Genomic DNA, 6,657 nt, shown 5'->3' on the forward strand with positions numbered 1-6,657 from the left:
GCCCGGCGGAGCGGCCCCGCCCCCTGCTGGGGGGCGTTCAGGGGTGGTGGCGCGGTTGGTGCTGCGTTGCGGGTGGAGCGTTGCCCGGCTCCATCAGGCGCAGCCGCCTCGGGCACGGTCAAGGCAGCGGGGCAGACACCGGGCTTTCCAGGCCCCACTGCTCCTGCCGGGGTTATTTATTTGACCCCGAGGTCTCTTCCAGCCCCAAGCTGCAGCGAATCTGTGATGACCCCGTCGGCGGCGATCCCGGAGCCAAGTGCTGGGGCGTGTCGTGATGCAAGGCCTGCAGAGCCGGGGGGGATTTTGCAAGTTTCTGCCCTTCCCAGCTCCCCATCTAGGGGCAGTTGCATCTGTGTGGGGCTGGGCCCAGCTCTGGGCCCAGGTGAAGAACGGGAGCCAGTTAGGGTTAGGTAGAGCAAATTGGCAGACCTTAAAACATGAAGAGCCAGCTACACGGTCAAACTTTAAATACCGAAGGCAGCTTCTGCCCCTTCCTATTAAGTTACTTCTTTGCATCTGGCAGTGATTTGAGGACTAGGCTTCAAGGGTTAAGCTCTTGCCTTGTAGGCCATGACGTGGGGTCTTGCCAGGCTCAGTCAATTGCTTTTTTTCCACTGGAAACTTCTGGTTTACATGGAAACCACCTGAAATGTATCGACTGGATAGGCCAAGATGAGGATAAAATGTACCTACTTAATCAGCTGTGGGAAAGGTAGCACAAAACTATAGGTTAGCCCTCAGGTGGGGCTAAGTAATAACAAAAGGTCTAATTTGTAGCATCCAAGCTTTCCTCAGCTTTGGCTTCTTCCTAGACAAAGGTCCCTCTTGGTCCGTGTGCTGGTCCAGATGATTTCTTGAGGACCGTATCCTTTCTACTGGGCTGAATACTGGTGCAGGGATGAAGTAAGCCAAGACAATCTAATTGTTGTATCTAAAACTGCTGCTAGTTTGGGGCCAGGAGGCAATGCTCCTGGGTTTCTGGCATGTCACGTGTTCCCTTTATATCTCTTCATCTGTAAAATTAGGATAATTTGTTCTTGATGCTGTCTTATTTACATTCACCTCTACTCTCTGAAAGCAGTATAGCTGCTGAGATATTTGTCCATTGTATTTACAGCAAGAGCACTAGGTGATTATCTGTTGTCTCACTCTGCTTTTTGAGCAGGTACTTTGGAATTCTTTCTGTACTTGCCATTAATTTCCAGGTGTTTCTGGTATCCACTTTAAAGTCCTAAGTGGAAATGGATTACTTAAACAACTCCTAGTCTCAGTGATGACTTCTAAAATGTACTTGGAATGTTTAAAAATGATAGATGCCAAATTATAGATGCCATTTTCGTAATTAAAAATGTTTCATCCAACATGAAAAATTCTATTTTGACATGCATCTACACAGATGAATGAAAGTGGTCAGAGAATTCAAAGTTAATGGCTATTTAGGAGCAAATGATCATTGCTTTATTCCATTTATTGTGCATAATCATAATAAATACCCAAACCAGCAAGGTATATACTGGTGCTTCAAAAAGGCAAATATCACCCATTTGAAAACAATTTTGAGCTAGATAAGCCATGAACAAGAATTTGAACAGATATACTTGACTGATCATTTAAAATAAAGAGCTAGATGTTCAGTAGTTACAATCTAGAAAGAATGCTATGTTCATTAAAAGATACCTGACTTACAGGAAAAGAAATAGAAAAACAAGGCAAAGATTTCTCTCTCATTTTATAAAACGCATTTTCTATTTTTATGAGATTACAAATTTGTTTGATGAACTTTACGTGTACTTGGGCCAGTTCCATACTACAAGGTTTTCCTGGCACAGGAATGTTGCATGAAACTAAAAGTGACATCTCCTAATTGACAAAACTAAGTCAGTAAAACCCTTGATACAGATGTAACTATGCCTACAAAAGAGTGCTTATGTTGGCTTGACTTATTGGATGTACACATGAAGAAGGTATAGATATGTTAGCAGAAAACCTCCGTGTCCTCAAGGTGGCTCGGCAGACAGAGCTATGCTGGCACAGCTGTAGAGGTGGAAGCTCTTTAAGTACAGAGAAGCCCTTAAAGTTTTGTAGGGCATTTGACTTGGTAACAGATAACATTTTCTTTAAGAAACTGGAGCACTACAAAATCAATGTGGCACATATTACATTGATTAAAAATGGCTAACTAGTTATTCTCAAAAATAAATTTAAATCATCAGGTGGGTGTATTCCTGATGAAGGCTTGCACAGATGAGATTTTGGCTAATTAATATTTTATCACTAACTGGGAAGGAAACATAAAATAATTACTAATAAAGTTGAAGTGAGTGGTAAAGAATGAAGAGGACAAGTCACCCTGGATCTGGATCTCTTGCTGTGCTAGATGCAAGCAAACAATATTAACAGAGTGAAATGTCAGATCAGACACCTAAGAACAAAGAGCACAAGCCAGAAAAGTGGGAAGATCCTAGCTCTATCCTAAGAAGCAGTGGCTCTGAAAAGGACTTAGGTGTTACAATAGATAATCAGCTGAACAAGAACCCTTCATAGTATGTTTTTGGTAAAAAGGCTAGGCAATTTTTGGACATATATATATATGCAAGAGAATATAGAATAGGAGGGGAAGGTTACAGTAGCTCTGTATTTGGCAATGGGGGTGTCTCCTGAGACCAGATCTTGTGTTTACGCTTCAAGAAGGACATTGAAAAATTGGAGACTATTCAGAGGAGACCCACAAGGATGATTAGATGATTAAATATACTTTCTGGTGAGAAACTAAAAAAGCTTGATTTATGCAGCTTCTGAAAGAGAAAGTTATGACTTGATCACAATATATACAGCACCTACATAGGAACCAAGGACTGCAAGGACTTTCTAGAGCAGAGACCAGTCCCTGTGTTTGCAGGCAACCCTTTATCAAAAATGGATACTTCTGCTCTTCTTACCTTTTATTTCATAGGGTTCTTGTGGTGTGTAACAACAGACCCAAGTAAAGAGCAGGAGAGATAAGGATACCACCCTGATACTGTATTGGCAGAGACTTAGTTAGGTAAAAAGATACCCAGATGATCCTCTCAAAAGGTTCAAGGCCTGCGTTACAGAGAAGGGGAGAAGAACCACAGTGATCCTGGCCAATCTGTCCTGGGAGAAAATTGCTGCCTGCCCCCCAATCTGGCAATGTTTGACTTATGCATGATCCAGGCACATCAAATAGACACCTAGAGGCTTATAAATATTCCTAGTTTCTGGAGCACCAGATCACCCTAGCCAGATGCTCACCTTTTGCAGTGGCCTAGGTGCAGTGCTTTAGAGGAAGACAAATAAACTAGTGGAAGCTAGTAACATGTTCATAGGGGAAAAAGTTCCTCTTGGCCCCCAACAATCAACTAGCAGAAGCCTCCAGTCCAGGGGCAGGCAAAATATGGCCCACGGGCCAGATCTGGGAGCACAGAGTCTGCCCTGCCCAATGGCACATGGACTGGGAGTTTATCTTGAGCTATTACACAATCACCTCAGTACACATGATGCAAACATGTGCAAGTCAGGACAAAAATATTTTTCAAAATAAAATTAAAATGTGTTATGGTAGATTTTGATTTTTAGTATATATGGTGTTTTTTTCCCCCAGTTCCAAGATACCAAACCCCCCGTCCAAAAGGAGTATTTCCAGGGCAAGGGGAGGGGCTTCTGGTGGGAAATATCAGGGGTTAGGGGTGAGACCTCCAGTCCCAAGATAGCGATCAGCAGGCAGGGCAGCCCTCAATATTTCACCAAAAGTCATTAAGCGGCCCCTCAGCTGAAATAACTGTCCACCCTGCTCAAATAATTCCTGACATATTCTACCCAGTTTCCTTTCACCACTTTCATGGGGATACTAAAAACTCAAATCCACATGCAACAAGCTAAGATTATTGCATCAAGGATGCCCGTGTCATATCATATTATGAAAGGGCCATTCATAAATGGATGGAGCTGCATCTTGAAGCAATTCAGGTTCTTTGCCTTGACTATTTTTTTGGAAGGTCATTCCAAAACTTCAGTCCTCTTTTGGTTATAAGCCTTCACCAAATTCCCGGTCTAAATTTATCTGTGATCACTTTTTATATTGTATGCCAATATTGCTCTTCAACTTAAATAGAATTCTGCCTCCCTAATATTCAGCCCATTCATGTTTTTGTAAAGAGGAATCATACCCTCTTTCAGGCTTCGTTCTTTAAGCCAGTGATTCTCAACCTTTTTTGTAGCAGGACTCATTTATAAACATTGATGGCCAGCCCTGACCCAGCGTCCCTCGTTCCTGACCTGCTGCCCCCTGCCCACAGACTCCCTGGTGTGTGGGGCATAGGGGGCCCCAAACAGCCCCCTGCAGGCTGGACCTCTGCCAGCCTGCAAGGGAAAAGCCAAGGTCTTTGTCCTTTAAAGGAGAATCCATGTTTTAAAATTTGCTTGCGACCCTTTCATATATTCTTGCAACCCACTTTTGGGTCATGACCCACAGGCTGAGAAATGCTGCTTTAAGCTAACCAAGCAAGCTCTTTTAATCACTTCTGAAAAGCTATGTTCTCCATTCTTCTTCCCATCCCAGTAATCCTTCTCTGTACCTGTTCCAATTCAAGCTTTTGACCAGCACTGCACACAGTATTCTAAATAGGGATTAACTAATGCCTAGAGCAGTAGTGCTTAGGTTTTCCTGTCTCCTAAAAACAAGTGTGCCTGATCCACCATGGATTTTTTCATGGCTGCATCACACTAGTGGCTCATGATCATTCAATACGTGCAAGATGTATACTGCCTTCAGTTTATGAATCTCCATTTTACAGAAGATGCACTCAGTATTCATCTCTAAGTGCATGGATTGACTTTATACAATTAAATTTCACATTAAATTTCACACCTTTTTTAATGCTTGACTCCAGAACATTATCCAGTTCTTCCTGTATAATAATCCAATCCTTCTCCATATTGGCAATATGTCCCAACTGTGTCATCCACAATTACAGAAAGACAATTCTAGTCTCATACCAAGGTCACAAATAAAAGTGTTAAACAGCATGGTTACGAACATGGATCCCTGAAGAATATGGGGAACAGAAATTTGATAAGAAATGTCTCTTCAACCAAACTGGCAAAGTAAAACAAGACTGAATAGCAAGAAATTGAAATTATTCAAGGTATAAATATTTGATGATAAAGGCAATTAACCATGAGTACAGCTTATCAAGGGTTATGGTGGATTCCCTACCACTGAAATTCTTAAATGAAGATTGTATGTTTTTCTAAAATATATGTTCCAGTTAAGGCTACCTTATCAAAACATTACCTTCTGGCCTAAAAAGCCTATGAATTTCTGAATAAATCACCTAAAAGACCGGTGGAAAGATTTCTGTTAGTTCCAGGCTTAAAATATTTGATTAATTCTGCCATGATCTCCTGAAATCCTCCAGGTTACTCATTGTTTTTTTGTTGATTTTTTTTTTTTTTTTGTTTTTTTTTTTTTTTTTCTTTTTTTTTTTTTTTATTTTTTTTTTTTTTTTGTTTTTTTTTTTTTTTTTCTTTTTTTTTTTTTTTATTTTTTTTTTTTTTTTGTTTTTTTTTTTTTTTTTCTTTTTTTTTTTTTTTATTTTTTTTTTTTTTTTGGTTCGAGGATCTACATGAGAACTCTCTGGGTATCTATATATGTGTTTGCAGGGTGGGGACAGGACAGACTTTAATTACAGTGACTCTTATAGCTGATCTAATTAAAGCACCCACAGCCTCATGTTTATTTAGCATCCTGAGCTTCAACATGGCAGCAGGGGCACTTTAACTAAAGCTTGTTCAAGGAGCTTTAATTAAAGCACCCCTGCTGCCATTCTGAAACGGGGACGCTGAATAGGTGTGATGCAGAGGCTGCTGGAGTGTGCTAATTAGTAAGCTCCAGGAGACTTGCTTAATTGAGTCTGCTCTGACACATGCTAATCAGCAGACCTCTGTCAGGTGTATAGGTGCCCTCTGTGGTCTGGGGAGGCCAATTTGCCTCTTGGTACTTTAGGTCCTATGTTTGCGCCAGGCCTTGCTGATGTTATAGTATTAGCGACTAAGCTCTGCCAAGCCTCAGGATTGGTCTCTCTTTTGTATGGTTTTGTTTGAATATGCTCTATGAAACAGAGAAACAGAAAAGGGGATTTTTGGCTGAAATTTCTACTTTGCAGCTAAAAATAGAAGCTGGGTTTTTCTGGGGGGCTGATTGTCCCAGGCTTTGGCTCTATCAAAAAAAACTTGTTGAGGGGGGCAGTTATTTACACTTACATCCTGAATGACAACTAACTTAAATTAGCTGGGACTGGGGGGGTGTAATTTGGACACCTCACAAGTACTTAAGGTGGGACAATGAGTTTGTAGGTCTATAGGATCCTAGCATAAAATGCTGGGAGGAGGAGGAACCAGAACACAAACCTGAAATCTATTTTTAGTCAGTAAGACCAGCTCTCCACCCAGCATGCTTTTCCCTTTATAAAAGAGATTCTCACCAATTAAGAAGGAAGGGGTTGTTATTTTCAGCCAGGAATACTAATGACAAAATATCTTCAGCCAAATCCAATCATTTGTGAAGATAACAGGCCAAATTCTTTGCTGGTGAAATTTAATTTGTCAGGGAAGTTACACCAGTGATAAGTTGGCCCT

The sequence above is a fragment of the Gavialis gangeticus genome, unplaced genomic scaffold (assembly GCF_001723915.1).
Source record: "Gavialis gangeticus isolate Ggan-Ray unplaced genomic scaffold, GavGan_comp1, whole genome shotgun sequence".
Taxonomy (NCBI): Eukaryota; Metazoa; Chordata; order Crocodylia; family Gavialidae; genus Gavialis; species Gavialis gangeticus.